This window comes from Myotis lucifugus, unplaced genomic scaffold (assembly GCF_000147115.1).
Source record: "Myotis lucifugus unplaced genomic scaffold, Myoluc2.0 scaffold_24, whole genome shotgun sequence".
Classification (NCBI taxonomy): Eukaryota; Metazoa; Chordata; class Mammalia; order Chiroptera; family Vespertilionidae; genus Myotis; species Myotis lucifugus.
The window spans coordinates 2,361,356-2,382,940 of record NW_005871072.1 but is presented as its reverse complement, the minus strand read 5'-3'; positions in this window follow the sequence as shown (position 1 = coordinate 2,382,940).

The following is a 21,585-nucleotide window of genomic DNA, read 5'->3' as shown; positions in this document are numbered from 1 at the left end:
TATAAACACAAACAGATCTGTACGTATACTTACATCTGACCAAGAATCACATCTAATAAAGAGAGAATATGCAAATTGACTGTCACACTCTAACAAGATGTCAGGGATTCCGCAACACAAGGTGGCTGCGCCCGCAGTGGAGGCCGAGTTACCATAAACAAGCCTTAATGAGTAACCAGCAGGGACCTGAGGCTGCATGGCACTGGGCCAGGGCAGTGGACCTGAGGCTGTGCACCCCGCCTGGTGGGGCTTGACAGGGGACCTCAGGCTGCGCCCACCGCTCCAGCACCAGGCTGGGGGACCTCAGGCCACACCCCCCTCCCCAACGCTGGGCCGGGGGACCTCAGGCCATGCCCCCTGCCCCGGTGCCAGGCCAGGGGACCTGAGGCCACGCCCCCTGCCATGTGGGGCTTGATGGGGGACCTCAAGGCATGCCCACAGCCTGTTCCAGGGACCTCAGGTCGCGCACCTCGCCCGGCGGGTCTTGATAGGGGTGAGGCTGGCCGGGTCTGGATCTAGCCCAATGGGGGTGGGGCCGGCCAGGTCTGGGTCTCGCGCAATTTCGAGGCACACGTGGGTGGGGTGGGGACTTGACTCTGGTTCCCGTGGCGTGCTCCAGACTCTGACAGGAGGAAGATTTTCATATATGTTTTACTAATTTTCTTTCATCTCTGACACTTCTATTATAGAGAAAAGGCAAATAGCAATATTAAAATATTTCCTCTAATTAATCCCCTTTTAATGTGCACAAATTCTGTGCACCAGGTCACTAGTACTCTATAACGTTAGGTAATTTTCCCAAGACTAGGCAAAGCAAATAACATTCTTTAAAAATATATTTAATATTATTGCCCAAACACTCTAAATTTGGAAGAAATTTTGACATTAATTTATAATAATATTAAAAGAGAATTCTATGAGATGTGAAATTCCCCTTTGAGCTAAACCCCATTTCCATTCTTCTGGCTATGTTGGTAACTATTGATTAAATCAGGGAATAAAGAGAAAAACATTGAGGAAAAGCACAAATAATATGGGTGGGAAGATAGGATGTCAAGCAGACAAAATTTTTCTTGTATTTTGATAATCTAGAGATAAGCTTTAGTATTAGTAACAGCTGCACATTTATAACACCACTTAGTAGCACTAATACCATTCAGAATAGACAACTTCCAAACATCAAGTATCCTATTTCACTGTCGTGCATGCTGTGTAAAACGTTTAACATCATCAGCTGGAACACCTTGCTCTTTCTTGTTTGTAATGCAGTTAGACGAAAAAAAAGGCGATCTTTGGATAAATGGAAAGATAAATTGCTCAGAAATGTGAGAGATGGAAATAAACCATATGATATACTATTTAAAATAACAAAGCTAATATCTATTATTTTGTAGCTGAGCATAGATTTTTAATTCAATTGATACATATGAAAAGCCAACAATTTATTCACAGACCAGGTTTTATCTAAAGCAATTCTTTGGAACTCTGAACTTTGGATTACATTCTAGATGACCATCTATTATTAAACTAATAGAACACTACCTTTGTAATTATGAAACTGTAGTGTGAAATATGAGGTTAGTTTTTCTTTTCTCTAAAACTCTCAAATTTGTCCTTTATGTCTACAAATGCCCATACCTGGCATATAGCTAGTGTTATTTGGAGTTTCATGAATCTTTGACTTTTGAGATATTTAAAAAAGTGAATGTTAAATTAATATGGTGTAGTTTTATTGGAAATTTTATTATTGATTTCTAATTTAATGTTTTTCAGTAAATGTGAGATATAATGAATATTTTTTAAAATTGTGACTTACTAGATGGGTAATATTTAGTGAGTTTTATAAATATTTCTTGTATTTTAGTGAGATGTATTTTCTCTAATTTTTGGTAATAGACTCCTGCACTTATTCATTAAATATAGCTTAATAACTGAAAAATCTGTATTTTCACTTATTTTTTTAATATTTTATTGGTTTCAGAGAGGAAGGGAGAAAGAGAGAGATAGAAACATCAATGATGAGAGAGAATCATTGATCAGCTGCCTCTTGCATGCCCCATACTGGGGATCAAGCCCACAACCCGGGCATGTGCCCTTAACTGGAATCCAACCCAGGACCCTTCAGTCCACAGGCCAGCGCTCTATCCACTGAGCAAAACCAGTCAGGGCTTGTGAATACATAATAATAAAACTGCTAGTGGGAGATTATGCTTCAAGGCAACAGCAATGCTAAGGGGATTGATTGTGAATATCATTTTTATGGGACCAAGTTAATAACAAATATAGGCTCCTGAGCAAGTGCAAGTTCTTAGTGGATGAAAGCATCTCCTGTTTAAGCACTTGGAATCCCCACAATATAAGAACAAATGAAAATGAGCTTACACACAAAGATGAAAACAAAGAGCCACCATTATCAAGAGGCAGCAGGATAATAAAATTTTAAAAGTTTATGTAGCCACAAAATTATCAGGAACACAATCTTATATAATAAAAGGCTAATATGCAAATTGACCAAAAGGCAGAACAACCAGTTGCTATGATGCACACTAACCACCAGGGGGCAGACGCTCAATGCAGGAGCTGCCCCCTTGTAGTCAGTGAGCTCCCATAGGGGGAGCGCTGCTCAGTCAGAAGCCAGGCTCATGGCTGACAAGTGCAGTGACAGTGGTGGGAGCCTCTCCCACCTCTGCAGCAGTTCTAAGGATGTCCTAAGCCGGCAGTCGGACATCCCCCGAGGACTCCCGGACTGCAAGAGGGCACAGGCTGGGCTGAGGGGACCCCCCCACCTGAGTGCATGAATTTCATGCACTGAGCCTCTAGTAAAATATAATTACTTCCAAGGAAATGTTTAAAGAAACAAAAGATGGTAAGTAGCTGTTTCTAATTATAATTATTTGACAGAGTTTTTAAAAAATAATTAAATTTTTAGATTTTACAAATGAAAAATATGAGTTGAATTTTGAAAACTCATTGAATACCTTGAGCAGTTTTATTCAATGCAAAAGAGAAGGAAATAAATGGTACCCCAAAAGTTTAATAAGTAAAGAACACATAAATTAGAAAGAGAAAGAAAATAGAAAAGAGGAATAAAGGGCATCAATATTAGAGAAAACTGGCATACATCTAATTGGTATAGCCAGAAAGAAAGTAGAGAAAGGATTGTGGAAAGATTAGGGTCGAAAACAATTACATATAAGTATTCTAAAATTGATGGAAGACATGAATGCTTCTAGCAAGAGAGACAAAAATAAATCTATATCAAACACTAGAGAAACTTTGTATCACCTAAATGTAATAAGGGAAGACCTAAGCATGTCAAAAATAAAATACAAAACATTAATTTCAATGGCATCAGACCTCTTATGTACAGATGAAGTCAGACAGAGGTGGAATCTTATCTGCTAAGAAATGAGAAATAATAATTATTGTTGAATTGTGCACTCTGCAAAATTATTTTTCATCAATGAGGATAAAATGCATTTACATATAAACAAAAACTAAAAGTGTTAATCATCAATAAATCTTCACTATAGAAAATTTTAGACTGTCTTTCATTTAAAAAGACACGAATAACAACAAATCTAAGTAAGCAAATTTGTGTAAATAATTTTATCTGCAAAATTATGTATCCATCTAGATGGTAAAATATTATTCAGCATTGAGAAGAAATGAACTATCAAGCCAGGAAAAGACACGGAGAAAACTTAAATGTATGTTATTGAGTGAAACAAACCAACCTAGAAAGGCTACATATGGTCTGATCCCAATTATATGACATTTTGGAAAAGGTAAAACTATGGATATTGTGAAAAATAAATAAATACTCAGTATTTTCCAGGAATTAGAGAGGAAAGAGAGATGAATAGGTAAAACACAAAGGAATTTGGGGGGCAGTGAAAATACTTAATATGATACCATTATGAGAGATATATGTCATTCACTTGTCCACACCCATGGAATGTGCAACACTGAGAGTGATCTCTAAGAAAAACTATGGACTTTACGTGATTATGATATATGAATGGAGGTTCACCAATTGTAACAAATTCATCACTCAGTGGGGGATGTTGATAATGGTGAAGGCTGTGCATGTTTGGAGACAAGGGATTTATGGGAAATCTCTGCACCTTCTGATCAATATTGATGTGAACTTAAAATTACTCTAAACAATCTTTTAAGAAAGGCTTTTGCCCCAGGAGAAAAAAATTGATGTGTTTCTCTCACATCGATATTTCTGTCTTTCCCTTTCTCTTCCACTCTCTCTACAAATCAATGGGAAAATATCTTCAGGTGAGGATTTTTTAAAAAAGAAAGAAAGAAAGGCTTTAAATGCCCGACTGGCATGGCTAAGTGGTTAAACATTGACCTATGAACCAGGCAACATGCATGGTTTGATTCCTAGTTAGGATACATGCTTGGCTTGTAGGCTCAATGCCCAGTAGGGGGCGTGCAGGAGACAGCTGATCAATGATTCTCTCTCACTGATGTTTCTCTCTCTCTCTCCTGATGTTTCTATCTCTCTCTCCCTCTCCCTTCTTCTCTGAAATCAATAAAAAATATATGTTAAAAAAGATTTTAATTTAGATTTTTAATGTTCATTTCAAGTTTCAAAATCATAAAGATGACAATTATCCTCTGTAGATTCACTGAAGCTTCTTAATCAAGTACTACCTTTTCCAGGAGGCTGTGCAAGAATGAGGGTTTTCTGTATGTGGCATATAACTTTTGCAGTTTGTTTCAGACACTCTGGATGTGTTGCTAACAAGTTGCCCGCAGGCATGACTTCCTTTACCAGTGTTACTGAAGTCCTTGCTACAATCTATGACCGCTCAACACCTATTGGGGCAGGCTAGGTTCTGAGTGACCTCGTGGCCATTACAGAGTTGATCATCTGTATTCCAGCTGGTGCTGGCAGTATGCCCTGTAAAGGCAAAGTTGATGAGTCCTGAATATTTTAAACATGAGATAAACATCAATCTACTGATGTTTATGTGGACTGCAGATTGTTGAGACCATTCTGATAGCAGCCCATGAATAAAGGAACTTAGTGTCTGTTGTTTATTACTGCCTCTCCAGTAATTTATACAATTATGCAAAGAGTTTGGAGAGTATAAAGAATAAATGTCTAAAATTCCGCCTGTTTCTCCTAACCAAGGTGATTTTAAATGGTTATTTAGAAATATAATAAATATTCTTAGACACTTTTATTTTTGCCTAATCAAGTTAGGAAGCTTTGTTTAAATATAAAAAACTCTAAAATTTGCATTGATATACATTTCTTTAACAGGATAAAGGCAAAAATAATAATGTTTTCCTTATCTTTTATATACAATGTAGAATTTGATATTTTTGTGCTTAAGTGTAGAGTGCCAATATTTATAGTAGGAAAAACTAAAAGAGCCCAGAAAAAAATAATAAAGGTGTCACCCGCATTGTTTTCTTTCTTTTGATAAGGCTTCAACCCTCCACAAAAGATTCGGGTTTTTATACAGAGGGTTTTAGAGGACACAATGGGAGTTGCTGTGATTTCTGAGTATATACAATATTAGTCAAACCTTGTCCAGCTTAGCTCTCATGCTGTGGCATTTATGTGGCCAATACGCTCTTAAAAATCTGTAGAAACAGATTAACAGTTTGATAGTACCTCTGTTTCTGCTTTCTACCTCTGTGAGCTGCTTTTCCTAAGCACGTCATCATTGAGAGGCTGTGTGATATGCATTCACTTGTACCCTGTCATTTAAACTTTACCATTGCATGAAGGACAGATGATGTTATCCCCATCTTACAAATTAGTGCATCAGAGCTAGGATGGTTTAAAAACGTAGCCCAAGGTGACACAGCTAGCAGAGGCTATTTGCATTATTTGAACTGCGATCTACTTGATTACAAAGCTTGTGTCATTAATCATTGGGCTGATTTACTTTTCGAGTATATGGCTGCCTGTCTATTGAAGCCATCTTTATTTTAACTTTTGATTCTCAGCCATATTTTTATATCACCACTTTAAAATGCCTACATGGTATATTTTTGTATAATACATTCTTCCAGGAGAGTTCAAATGCTTTAAGAAGGCAGCTGATCAATGATTCTCTCTCATCACTGATGTTTCTCTCTCTCCCTCTCCCTTCCTCTCTGAAATCAATAAAAATATTTTTTAAATAAATAAACAAATGAATTTTATTTAAAAGATAAATTATAAATGCATTTGTTGCTCAAGTTTTCAGAAGGCCAAAATCAAAATATTAGTCAGTATGGATTTTTATTTAGAGGCTGTGGGGAAGAATCCGTTTCTAAGATCATTCAGGTTAATGTTAGTTTTGGTAGCGTGAGCTGCCTGTTTCCTTGATGACTATCAGGAGGCTTAGAGGCCTCATGTATTCCTAGTCATATGTTCTATCTTCACCAAACATAAGCCCTTCTCATGTTTTGAATTTCTCACTTCTTTTAAAAGACTCATGTGATTAGAGTAGTAATAAATTTTATCTTAATTAATGCAAAGTCAACTGAGTAGTAACCTTAATCACGGGTGAAAAATATAATTTTCCATGAAATATAATCATAAGTATGCTATTTTATTAAAGTCACAGTCCTGGGATTATATTCAGAAATCTTGAGAAGTCATTTTTGGATTATGCCTACCATGTTTTAGATCAGTTATAATTTGAAGATTTTTTTAAATAACATATGACTTGAATTCTTAAATTAATTTGAACAAGCTCTATTAATGAGCCCTCGCCGGTTTGGCTTAGTGGTAGAGTGTCGACCTGCGGACCAAAGGATCCTGGGTTTGATTCTGGTCAAGGGCACGTACCTCATTTGCAACCTTCTCCCTGGCCCAGGCTCTGGTCAGGGCGCGTGCAGGAAGCAACCAATCAATGTGCTTCTCTTACATCGATATTTCTCTCTAACTTTCCCTCTCTCTTCCATTCTTCCTAAAAATTAATGGAAAAATATCCTCGGGTGAGGATTTAAAATATATGTATATATATATATAATTATGCAAAGTGTGCCCTTGGGAGTTCGACAGGGAGACCAGGAGTATGATTACTTGCTATGATGCACGCTGACCACCAGAGGGTGGCGCGGAACATGGCAAGTGATCAGCAGCTGTGGCAGGGTGCTGAGGGAGCCAGGGGAGGTGGGGAGGTGGGGAGGTGGGGAGCCTGATTAGCCCCGATAGCAGGCCAGGCCTAGGGACCTTACCCTTGCACGAATTTCATGAACTGGGCCTCTAGTAATAAATAAATAAGCTCTATGAATGATACTTTAATTCAATTTAATGTTAGTTATCAACTTATTGCCTCTCAGCTCCAAATCTATTTTGCCTATTCTATGAAAGTGGATCTGGTCCATTAAATATTTTTCTTCAATAGAAGAAACTAGAGAAACTTGGCAGGAGATAAGGGTTTTGTTAACTGGTTTCGGTTGCTTATTCAGCAGGTTCCAAGAGTGTAGCTTCCCCAGCGCTTAGACTCCTATAGTGAATGCAGTGTGAGGTTACCTGCAGTGCACACTGCTTTTCCAGTGTCTGGTTCTTACAGCACCAGCAGCCAGCAGCTTCCAATGGGAGCCTTTAAATTGGGTGGGTAACGTTTTTTCTGCCAAGGGCCATTTGGATATTTATAGCAATAATCAATGGCCATACAAAATTATCAACTTAAAAATTAGCCTGCTATATTTGGTAGAACATTTAATTAACTCACCTCTAATTCCTTGGTAGGGCCAGACCAAATAATTTTGAGGGCCTTATATGGCCTGTGGGCAGGACACTCCTCACCCCTGTGAGATGATTTTCTAATGGGGGACAACTCTCTATTATTGCCCTAGACTAGAGGATGGTTTTCAGGCATGTTCTGGGGGGCAGGTTACCAGCAAGTTTGATAAGCACAAAGCATGATGTTTTCTCCACATTCAGTGATTCATAGTCATACCCTCTCCAACAATATCTGGATTTCAGTCCTGGGGGTCCAAGGTGTCTTTTTTTCATTGCTTATCTCAGCACTAGGGGTAGTGGCTATTCCATATATCTCCTATTCCTTTATTCTTTAGAGTTCTACTTACTCTCATTAGCCAATCTTTTCTTACTCTAATCTCTATGGTTAATTTATTTTTATACTTTCCATGTTTAAGTTACTATGTGGTTACTCTCCCCTAATTGGATCCATGCTGGTAGGTGTACTAATCCTAATCCTATATGATAAAAGCCTAATATGCTAAGTGTCCAGTCGTCCATTCAACCAATCAAAGAGTAATATGCTAATGATATGTTAAGGTTGCTCAACCGCTCGCTATGACATGCACGAACCACCAGGGGGCAAACAGTCGACCGGACGACCAGTCATTATGACGTGCACTAACCACTAGGGGGCAGATGCTCATGGCAGGAGCTACTGCCTGGTGGTCAGTGCGTTCCCACAGGGGGAGTGCTGCTCAGCCAGAAGCCAGGCTCACAGCTGGCAAGCGCAGTGGTGGTGGTGGGATCCCCCCAGGGCTCCCGGACTGCCAGAGGGTGCAGGCCAGGCTGAGGGACCCCTCACCGAGTGCACGAATTTCTTCCACTGGATCTCTAGTAATATTATAATATTTTTTTATAAATACTCTTCCAAATACTTACTCTGCATATTGAGAAACAGAGAGTTTTATTATATTTTAGGTAATATGTGATGTGTGGAATTTACAATATAGTTTTCTAGTTCAGGAGCTAATTCTTCAAATGCTTTTAGATTCACGTTTATTTCTGGCATTTTATTTTGTGTTTGGTAATAGTGTCTATTCTTCATTTTTCAAAATTACCTTGCTTGCCATCAAATTGTTTGGATTTATTTTCCAACTAAAGGTTTGAGAATAGATTATATTTATAATCTATGATAGTTAATTTTAATATTTTAAATACATACTTTCCATAAAAGAATTCCCAATGACTTGCTTTCTCAGCCACGATATTGTCATTCAAGTATTTACTTTTAACTTCTTTTCCTCTCTCTTTTTAATACCTATCCATGTAGATGAGGGTGTCATCTTTGTAGCATATGGACTCGCTGGGTATCTCAGTATCAGCTCCTGCCCAGAGCCAACTCAAGGCTGCTTTTTACCATAAGCTAGGCTTTAAAATTTATGAGTTGTTTTGTTGTTGTTGTTGTTGTTGTTGTTGTTGTTGTGTGTGTGTGTGTGTGTGTGTGTGTTTTGTCTGTTTGTGTTGTAAATAATCTCAGGAATGCCCTTTCTCTCAGTACCTCAGTGAGCTATTGGTACAGCTCAGGATTTTCTGAGTTTCAAAAACATTTTTGTTTGGTCTTTGAATAGTTGCTTGCTTTTAAGTTCAATTTTACATTACAAAAGAAGTCATATTTTATATTATTTCTAGGAATTTAATAAAGAAGGATATTTAGACTATGTAATTATTTAAATGCCAGAAAAGAAAGAAATATGCAATGGGATTTTTAAAAATGGTAATGACATGAAAAACTTAATGTCAATAAATTTGTTACCATTGATAATATATACAGTTTTCCAGAAACAATAGGCTGCATAAAAATTCTCATAATAATAGCTTTCTAACAATTAAATGGTATCATCTCCTAGAAGTTATACCCCCAGGACTTGTGCACATATTTATGAGCTTGCTTTCTTCTGCAGTTCCTCAAGTAAAATCCACATCTAACCAATTATTATGACTATTGCAAAACTAGCCGCATAATTTCATTTGTAACCAAAACTACTTCAATAGCTGTCTAGTAAGTCTCCCAGCTTCACTCTTGCCCTTCTTCATTCTGTTCTCCACACCAACTAGATTGATACTATTTTTCCTCAAAGCAATTTGATTCAGAAAGGCAGATATTTTTCTTTGTTTCCTTTCAGACAAACTTCAGTTCTTAGTAGAGGGCCTAGAAGTGTATAGCTGGCAGCTAATAAATATTTATTGAGTAGCTGAATGTACACAATATGGCCTCTAGGTGTCACTTTGACAGAAAATTTCACTTCCATTTTATTCACTCATCAAGCATCCATCTGCCTTCTTTCTGTACTGAATTGTGTCAGTGCTTCCTAGTTTAGAGATGTTACACTTACTTTTATGGAAGAATATACATCAAACAAGGGACCAGAGGAAGAAAACAATAGTTGGGGTAAGAAGATGAGAAAGTTGAAGAAAAGAGTATCAATTTTGTCGTTGTTGCTATTTCTTTTGAACGTTAACTTTCTCAATTTCTTTTCAAGCCCAAAATTTAATCTGTCAAAGAAAGAATGTTCATAACAGATATGGGAACATGATATAATTGTAGAATTAATAAAGAGGCAGTTTAATTTTTCCTGTTTTCTCAAATAAATTATGTAATAAAATAACATAGCGTACAGATTTTCTTTAAGTGCCCCAGTCAGCTTATGCTATAGTAATTTTGAATTTCTTTAACCTATAAATTTTATTTATGCCAATAAGAGTCTTGGATAATCCAAGGATATATTCAAAATAATCCAGAAAAATTAGGTGTCTGTGCACTTTATATAGTATAATAGGGCTTATCCTTTGATTCATTATCCTATATAATAAAAGGCTAATATGCAAATTGTCCTCTCACCCCGGAGTTCCACAGGGAGTTCCACAGGGAGTTTGACCAGGGGGAAGGGCCGGCTGGCCAACCTCCCACTTCCCCTCCCCCCGGCTGGCCAGGCCCATTGGATCCAATCGGGGCAGGCTGGCTGGACCCCACTTGGCACGAATTCGTGCACCAGGCCTCTAGGTCTCCATATTGGTGTTAAAATATCCAAATTTTCTGAGTTAATAGTAATATCTTTCACATAGATTTTATAGTAAAAAAGTATAAATTTTTTACATGAGTTATAAATTCATATATTAAGGAGTATATAATTCCTTGTAATAGCCACAAAGTTTATATACAGAAATAATTTTACAATAACTCTGCAAAAAATATTTAAGAGAGAAAAGTTCTTGAAGTGAAATCTTTCCCATTTAATTTTTCTGTCTATACATTTTTATTTCTGTTTTCATGACCACAATTTTCCAGTTTCTCCAAGTGTGTGTTATGTTTAAATTATTTTTACATTTTGTTTACTGTTGTGTGTGTGTGTGTGTGTGTGTGTGTTTTCACTTAATCAAATAATTCTAAATGTATCAGTGTGGAAGTAAGGTCTCAAAGTCAGATATTGTGTAATGAAATTAATTCATAGATAAAAGGTAAACAAGTAACTTTTCAGAATTCTCTGTATTAGATATAAAGTTGTGACCACTGAATCAAAACAGAACACTATATATTTGATCAGTTCAATATTTTAGTAGAGTGATGGAATGACTTAAAAGATTACTACTGAAAGTTAAGTTATATTTTTAATTGTTTTAATACCATATAAACTAGCTACAAATATTGGCCCTCAATCTAAAGTAGTCAAATATTAGTATTTATCATGTGCTCATCTACTGTAAAACAATACGAATTGCCGAAACTGGTTTGGCTCAGTGGATGGAGCATCGGCCTGCGGACTGAGGGGTCCCGGGTTCGATTCCGGTCAAGGGCATGTACCTGGGTTGCAGGCACATTCCCACTGGGGGATGTGCGGGAGGCAGCTGACCGATGTTTCTCTCTCATCGATGTTTCTGACTTTCTGTCTCTCTCCCTTCCTTTCTGTAAAAAATCAATAGAATATATTTTTAAAAAAATAGGCATAAGTAAAATAAACTATCCATTTAAAAAAAAAACAATACGAATTTACTTTATAAGTTGCAAGAAAATGTTAAGTTATACTTACATATTTATAACCATGCAAGCTTATTGACAGGGCAGTAGAATCAGTGAAATGGTTAGAAAAGGAAATTTCATCAGCAAGAGTATTTCCTTTCTATCTCTGATTAGCTTGGATTAAAATGATACACACAATTCCTATTTGATCTTGATGACATTGCAAATTCTCAAATGTCCTCATGTAATATATGGTTTGAACTATGGTTCCTAACGTTATTAATACCTAACAAGGGTTACTTAATTATTAGAGCAAATTAATTAAAATGCTCTGATAATGGCAATTGATTTTTAATTTTATTTTAAAATTTGATGAGTATATTTTAAGTGCATTTAAAACTGAGTTATTTTTTCCTTTTGTGTGCTTTATTACATACACAACCCAGTTTTATTTTATGGGAAATGCCTCTTATATAGTTGACAATGGTAATTGAATCTTTTCATCTATCCTTTGTGTACCATGCTGAAAGTGTTATTTTAATAACAAAAGCAGTCCAAACACTAGAGTTAGTGTATTGTTAATTAACTCATTTTATTATTTTGTTTTCTTAAATTTCCAAATATTTGAAAATTACACTGTCACAAAGTAATTAGAGACTTAGAAAATAGAGGCCTGTTTCCAGCTGCTAGGTAAAGTATAATCACTTTAGAAATGAAATCTGACAGGTGCTATTTCTGATTAGCATCTTGAAATGACAAGTCAATCTCTAAAAGCTTATTTATTACTCAGTATCAAAAAAGATTTTAACATTTGAAAGAAAATAATCTAAATCAGTCAGAGGGATCAAATAAATAAATAATTTCACCTAAAATGTTCCCATCTCATTTGCCTTTTTCACTTTTCTTTCACCATTTTTTTGAGATAGGAAGAAAACCCTAGCCTGATATACTTTCTATTTTTCCTTATACAGTAACTATTTGCAGTCTTCTCATACTTTTAAACTTGTATGCTATCCCATGTGTGAAATTTTGTAGTTGATATGTATTTGCAATCTTCTCATACTTTTCAGCTTGTATGTTATTCTACGTGTGAAATTTTGGAATTGATATGTACATGCTGTGGTCCCTAGTCTGTTTTGGCTACTATAACAAAAACACCATACACTGGAGACACCTTAAACAACAGAAATTTATTTTGCAATGTTCTGGAGGCTGGGAAGTTCAAGAACAAGGCACTGACATAACTAGTGTCTGCTGAGAGCTCACTTTCTGGTTCACAGATGACTGTCTTCTTTCTCTGTCCTCATGTGGCAAAAAGGGATGAAGGAGTTATCTGGAGTACCTTTTATAAGGGTACCAATTGCATTCTTAAGGGCTCCACCTCATGACCTTATCACATTCCAAAGGTCCCACCTCCAAATACTATCACATTAAGGATTCTATTTCAATATATGAATTTTGAGAGACTCAGTCATTGGTCAATAGCAGATCCCAACTGACTACTTTGCATTTTGACAGGTTGTGTGTGTGTGTGAGGAGGGAGGTATGGGTCAGTTATGTAATTAAATTAAGGAAATAAATATTTAGAAAAACTTATGTGCAATGTAATTCTATTTAACACACATACTAGTTTGTGGCTGCTTCAGAATTTTTTTTATACTGACCAAATGGAGGTAGGAGAATATTTAATTCTTTAAGATTCCATACTTTAAACGTTGCAAGTATTAAAGACAGAATATCATTACATATTCATTCACTAATACATTCTGCTCTGAGAATTCCAACGTTCATTGAAATTGCCACAGACGACATAGAATTAACATATTTTCTCTGTATTTACTTCCAATAAATATTGCTAAAATTGAGGCTTTTGCCAATATAGTACTTCAATATAACAAAAAGAAAAAGAAAATTTTGCTTAATTCTACCACAGTTATTTTTTACTACAATGAGCTATGTGGCATCCATTCGAAGTATTTAGTAAGAGAGATATATGATAGAGTAATATCCTAAAAAATAATGTGTCAATTGATTATGGTCTAGGTTTTATTTATAGTTGCTTTAAAATATTTAGTTACTTCTAACATATGGCTTCTTTCGAATGAATAGAAACCAAAAATCATCAAAGATTAAGAGGCTTAAGCTTTACTCTTTGGAAAACTGAAAATAAAGGTCTCATTAGTTTGATAGTAAACAATGTTATTTCTAACTGAAGAAAAGTTGAGGTACTGGTTAAATTTAAATTTACCTAAGTTTAATTTACATTTACCTATTAACCTAATTTCAAAACATATAAAGTAAAAAATTCATATAATTGATGGAAAATTTAAATTATTCCAAATCATAATGAGCAATTTTGACAAATTATTGGTACCTGGCACAAAGATAGATACAATCAATATATCTTTAAGCCATCAAAATTATACAAAATCAAATTTATCAAATTGTCATAGTTAAATTTACAGTGAACACTTAATATACATTATTTTGTACTGTGCACAAAGCATGACAAAAATGGATACAATTACTGGCAATAAAATAAGCATCAAAATTCAAAGAATTGTAAGTGTACATATTAAAGCTAAACTAGAAATAAATAACAAAAAGTTCATTAGATATACTCACTTATTTGGAATTTAAACAATATGCATTTAGTATTCTGGTTAAAAATAATAAAATTTAAAAATATTTTGAATTAAACTAAAATGAAAATAAGGCACATAAAAATGTGTGGAATACAGCTAATGCCATATTGCTTTAATTTTTATAGCTTTAATTGTACTTGTTTCCAATGTAATGTGAGGAAACCAATGAAATAAAACATCCAACTCAAGAATTTAGAAAAGAAAAAGCAACTTAAACCCAAATAATAAAGTGATAAGATAGAGAATAAAATTAGTAAATAATAAAATAATTCAAAATGAAGGGCTAACAAAATTTAATTTGTTCTTTGAAAACTAATAAAATTGAAACTCTCTTTGTCTTAACTTTGTAAGACATAACTAACTTAGGTATAAAAATGTGGAATTCTCTAAAGTTTCTGCCCTGTAATAATTTAATTAATATGTTTAAAAAAGAAAAATTGTTTTAAAAGAGAATTAGTAAAATACAGAATATATCCCCCAAAATCCCAAATGCAATCAAGAATATCAAAATTAAAACATTTGATAATTTAAAGTGTCAGCATTGATATTGAACCACCAGATAACTTATTCACAATTGATTATAATAGAAATTGACACAATTTCTTAAAAAAGCACATCATCTTGAATTTAATATTGCACATGTACCAAGATATTTCTAAAAAAAAATTGCAAGACATTAGTTTTAATAGAAAAAAAAATAAAACTGAACTATATATTAATGGAAGAAATACAAATGGAATTATCTATAATAATAAAAGTGTAATATGCTAATTAGACCAGACAGCCAAACGACCTTCCAGACATCCTTCTGGACATCCTTCTGGACGAAGCTGTGGTGGCGGGGGCTGAGGCAGAGGCAGTTAGGGGCGATCAGGCAGGCAGGTGAGCGGTTAGGGGCAATTAGGCAGGCAGGCAAGTGGTTGGGGCAATCAGGAAGACAGGCGAGTGGTTAGGGGCAATCAGGCAGGCAGGTGAGTGGTTAGGAGTGATCAGGCAAGCAGGCAAGCGATTAGGAGCCAGCAGTCCCAGATTGTGAGCAGGATGTCCTGAATTGCAAAAAGGTGCAGTCCAGGCTGAGGGGACCCCCCCTCCCGTGCACAAATTTCATGAACCGGGCCTCTAGTATATTAAATAATAAACTATACAGTGATGACAGCAAATTAGCTTCATAATTACATATTTCTATGGGTAAGTTGCCAAAATTTATTCTAAGTCTGTAACCTTGTTTATGTATACCTAAGGGTGGGATTGTAAAACTATAATGAAAATGAAAATACTTTTGAAAAATCATCCCATAGTGTTGATTTTCAAGGGAGGGTAGGAGAACTAGTTAGAAAAAGCAACAGGCAAAAAGATTTAAAGCCAGTAACATTTCATTTCTTAACTTCATGTGTACATACATATTTGCTCTACTCTCTTTTCATGAATATGCACATATATTTTTATGGATGAGATATTTCATTTTAAAAGTAAAGGCAACATCATGAAATGTGACTGGTTTCACGTTTGGAGTCTGGGAGACAGGAAGTAGGCCTATACCAGTTTGACACTCTCTAGAAATAATGTCCATGCTGGCTTCCATTGAGCACTAAGGATAGCTGGCCTCTCCTGTCCCTTGTAAAAAGAGATAGGCTTTCATTTTATCAGCTTTTTCATTTTATCAGCTTTTTTAAATAATGTTTTTATAAATGTATTTTATTGATTTCAGGGAGAGAGAGAGAGAGAGAGAGAAAGAGAGAGAGAGAGAAACTTCAATGATGAGAGAGAATCATCGATCAGCTGCCTCCTTCACTCCCACTACTGAGGATCAAGCCCGCAACCCAGGCATGTGCCCTGACCTCCTGGTTCATGGGTCAATGCTCACCACTGAGCCACATCAGCTGGCTCAGCTATAATTTTTTTTAATAAGCAAAGAAGAATATCCTTGAAGGGTTTCATCATACAGACAGATCACTAGGAATTGGGAATCTTAGACAAGGTCTTATGTTGGGGAAGGGAGAGGACCCCAGCAAATGGATCACAGTTAAAACTGTGAATATATTCCACCAGAATATTACTTATATCTTTATAAAAAATGTCCAGTCATGTTTGCGTGTGCAAAATATGAATATTATTTGGCAGATGATACTAATATTTAAAAGCCAATCAAATATCTATCTCCATGACACAGCAACTATTTGATATCTTTGGTTCTGGATATACTTGAGGATGAAACTTATTTTATTCTAAAACTGGTGTCTTATTTCCCAGAAAACTTTATGTCTGTGGCAAAGACTTCCAAAGTGTCTGTTCAGGGCTAATATCCATATTTAATAACTGTACTTTGATTTTGTGATGTAAGAGGAGATTCACCTCAACATTTTCTTCAGCATTTTTTTACCCCTCCAGAGTGCAATCTGACTGATAGACATGAGTTGACACCTCTTCAGGAATTAATTGAGAAGCTCCGATCAAAACACAGGTAAACACTTCTAAAACACAGTTACACTCTTGCTTCATTTATTGCTAGTGTTTTCTCATTGCTATTTGTTATAGACAAAAACTTTGAGAAAACAGAATGAAAAGACGCCCAATATTTGTGTCTACTGTTAAAACTGTTCCAAAGAGCCTGGATGCTGTGGCTCAGTGGTTGAGCATTGATTGAGCTATGAACCAGGAGTTCACAGTTCAATTGCTGGTCAGGGTGTATACCTAGGTTGTGGGCTAGATCCCTAGTAGGGGGCTTGCAGGAGACAGCCAATCAATGGTTCTCTCTCATCATTGATTTTTCTGTCTCTCTCCCTCTCCCTTCCTCTCTGAAATCTATAAAAATATTTTTTAAAAAAACACACAAAAATCTGTTCCAGCCCTAACTGGTTTGGCCCAGTGGATAGAGCATCAGACTGGGAACTGAAGGATCCTGGGTTTGAGTCTGGTCAAGGGAACATATTTGGTTACAGGCTCAATCCCCAGTAGGGGGCATGCAGGAGGCAGTCGATCAATGGTTCTCTTTCATCATTAATATTTCTACCTCCCTCTCTCTTTCCCTTCCTCTCTGAAATCAATAAAAATAAATTTATTTAAAACAAAAAGAACTGTTCCACAGACTGTGGGATCTCAGAGGGAAAGCTGGGGAGGGTGGGGGGGAAGAGATCAGCCAAAGAACTTGTATGCATATATGTATAACCCATGAACATAGACAATAGGGTGGTGAAGGCCTGGGGCAGAGGAGGGGGAGATGTGGGAAAGAAGAGGTCAATGGGGAGGGGGGGAGGGCAAGAGAGAAAGAGGACATATGTAATACTTTCAACAATAAAGATATTTTAGGAAAAAAACAAAAAACTGTTTCAAAGATACGGGAAAGATATGTGAGTCTAATAGAGTGAGAACTTAAGAATACTACCAATTCTGAGGTTCTGCTATATGTGACCAATCCTGTTATTGTAGCAAAATCACTATTGATTGTAATATGTGTTGTCTAACTTGGAATTTATTGGTGTGTTGTTGTTTTTTCCAGGTAATACAGAGGGATATTAAGAATCATTATAGCCCAGTCATGTGTAGCTCAGTGGTTGAGCATTGACCCAGGAACCAAGAGGTCACCGATTGGATCCCCAGTCAGAACATATGCCTGGGGTGTGGGCTCAATCCTCCGTAAGAGGCGTGCAGGAGACAGCCAATCAATGATTCTCTCTCATCATTGATGTTTCTCTCCCTCTCCCTTCCTCTCTTTTGACTCAATAAATATATATTTTTAAATGTTTAAAGAATCATTACAAGTAACTTATTAACAAGTTTTTAAAACAAATTTTCTTTAATAATATAGATATATTTTATTCCACTTGTGTTTTATAAATATAAAAGTTATTTTTAAGTTTTAGTACATTTAGAATATTTTTATCTCTTTGTATAAACTTTATGTTTAAGTTTATATACAAGTACTTTATAGTTTAAGAATATATGCACATATTTTTACAAAACCTATGAATTTAATTGAAGTCATCATATGACATTTAGAATATAGGAACAACCAAAATTGTTTCTAAAATGACTTTTTAGGAGAAACCAAGATGGCAGCATAGGTAAACACAGGAAATTGCTGCCTCGCACAACCACTTCAAAAATACAACTAAAAGACAAAACAGACATCATCCAGAACCACAGGAAGGCTGGCTGAGTGGAAATTCTACAACTAGAAGGAAAGAGAAAAGCACACTGAGACTCAGATGAGGTGCGGAAGTAAAGTGCAGAGGTATGGAGGCGCATGTGGAAAGGGCTGGCAACTGAGGACATGGTTGTCTTTTTCAATCGGGAGGGAGACACAAGCTCCCGACGGCCCTGGACTCCAGTTCCGGGTGAGTCTCTGGGGACCCAGACTCATATGGGGAGAAACTGGACTGTCTGGCATTGGTCGGAACTTGAGGGCAGCTTTCTCTCAGAGGTGCTTGCAGTGATTACTAGGACACTGAGACACCGGGTCTCTTAGGGCAGGCTGAGGATCAGCCATAGCTGCTTGCTCCACCCTGTTGATTCCCTGAGACCCCGCCCCACCCAAGCTGTGTGCAGAGGCTTTTGCATATGAATGACCTGGCCCTTTGCAATCTAAAACTACCTAACAAACTGCACCTGGGCCAGAGAGACCCAGAACATCCAAAAGAAGACCCAAGGCCCCATAGCAGCTTGCATTGCTTCACAGCTGGGCCTCATCTGGGCACCTCCAAACCCCAAACAAGAGAGAGGAATCTGCAGATCTCTCCATAGCTCCTGCTGGGTAGCCTCAGGCAGAGGCTAAATTAGCACCTCCTTAGAGATCCAAGAGCCCATGTACCCAGTGGTCAGAGTGGGACCATCCAGATTACAACTCCTCAGATCCATAAGGGACACACTCAGGGGGCAGACTCAGTGAGCACCAAAGCCCCACTGAAGCAAGTCTTGCCCCAGAAGGGTGTCTTCAGCACAGAAGTTCTCCCACTGTAGACATAGCTGATTCTCACAGACAATTGGCCTGGAGGTCAATTCCTCCCAGTGATACCTACAACAATCAAGGCTTAACTACAACAAGACTGTGCACACAGCCCACAAAGGGGTGCACCAAGAGTGTCCACCTCAGGTAATTGGGGAGGCTGAGCCACTGGGCCCTATAGGACACCTGCACAGAAAGCCACCCTATCAACACAGGGAAGCAGCCAAAATGCAGAGACAAAGAAACAGGTCACAAATGACAGAAATGGAGGAAAGCAAACTACTGTATATAGAGTTCAAAACCACACTTATAAGGTTTTTCAAGAATTTTCTAGAAATTTGCCAATAAATTTAGTGAGACCCTCAAGAAATCTAGTGAGACCCTCAAGGTTATGAAAAAGGACCAACTAGAAATTAAGCATACACTGACTGAAATAAAGAATATTATACAGAGTTCCAACAGCAGACTAGAGGATCGCAAGAATCAAGTCAAAGATTTGAAATACAAAGAAGCAAAAAGCACCCAACCAGAAAAACAAAAAGAAAAAAGAATCCAAAAATATGAAGATAGTGTAAGGAGCCTCTGGGACAACTTCTAGCATACCAACGTCTGAATTATGGGGATGCCAGAAGAAGAGAGAGAGCAAGATATTGAAAACCTATTTGAAGAAATAATGACAGAAAACTTCCCCTACCTGGTGAAAGAAATAGACTTACAAGTCCAGGAAGCGCAGAGAACCCCAAACAAAAGGAATCCAAAGAGGACCACACCAAGACACATCATAATTAAAATGCCAAGAGCAAAAGACAAAGAGAGAATCTTAAAAGCAGCAAGAAAAAATCAGTCAGTTACCTACAAGGGAGTACCCATACGACTGTCAGCTGATTTCTCAACAGAAACTATGCAGGCCAGAAGGGAGTGGCAAGAAATATTCAAAGTGATGAATACCAAGAACCTACAACCAAGATTACTTTACCCAGCAAAGCTATCATTCAGAATTGAAGGTCAGATAAAGAGCTTCACAGATAAGAAAAAGCTAAAGGAGTTCATCACCACCAAACTGGTATTATATGAAATGCTGAAAGGTATCCTTTAAGAAGAGGAAGAAGAAGAAAAAGGTAAAGATACAAATTATGAACAACAAATACACATCTATCAACAAGTGAATCTAAAAATCAAGTGAATAAAAAATCTGATGAACAGAATAAACTGGTGAATATAACAGAATCAGGGGCATAGAAAGGGAGTGGACTGACTATTATAAGGGGGGGGAAGAGGTGGGGGGGTGCAGGAAGAGACTGGACAAAAATAGTACACCTATGGATGAGGACAGTGGGTGGGAAGTGAGGGAGGAGGGTGGGGTGGGAACCGGGTGGAGCGGAGCTATGGGGGGAAAAAAGAGGAACAACTGTAATAATCTGAACAATAAAGATTTAATTTGAAAAAAAAGAGACACTGACCCCAGTTACCCAAAATAAATAAATAAATAAATAAATAAATAAATAAATAAATAAAATGACTTTTTAAATTTTCAAACAGTACTTTAAATTTTATTAACAAATAAATCAATATAAATCATATTGTATCAGAAATAGGTTTTTTAAAGACTCTAAGTGTAATTTTCTAGATTTTTTTAAAGCTTTATTCATTAATGTTAATCCATATAACTTTTGGTTAAGGAAAAAGAAAACTTCTATAAAATTATGAAAATCTTAGGTCTCAAAGATTCATTTTGTGGATTAGGTTCTTTAGATGTCTTAAATTTTGGGGTTGAAGAATCACTAGTAAATAAAATTCTCAGTTTGTTTGTTTGTTTAATCCTCACCTGAGGATATTTTTTCATTGGTTTTTAGAGAGAGAGGAAGAGAGAGGGAAAGACAGAGATTAATATCTAAGTGAGAGAAACACATAGATTGGTTGCCTACTGCACATGCCCTCGACCAGGGCCCAGGAGGGGAGAAGCCTGCAACCAAGGTAACCTGGGACCCTTCAGTCTGCAGGCCAATGCTATATCCCCTGAGCCAAACTGGCTAGGGCTAGCTCTTAATGTTTTAATTATTTTGTTTTGAGTTTACTTAAACATTAACTTCTAAGACAGGGGAGGGTGGGTGGGAAGAGATCAACCAATGAACTTGTATGCATATATGCATAACCTATAGACACAGAAAATGAGGTGGTGAAGCCTGGCGGCGAGGCTGGTGCTGGGGAGGCTGGAAGAGGTCAATGGGAGAAAAAGAGGACTTTGTAATACATCTTATATAATAAAGAGGTAATATGCAAATTGACTGTCACACCCTTCCACAAGATG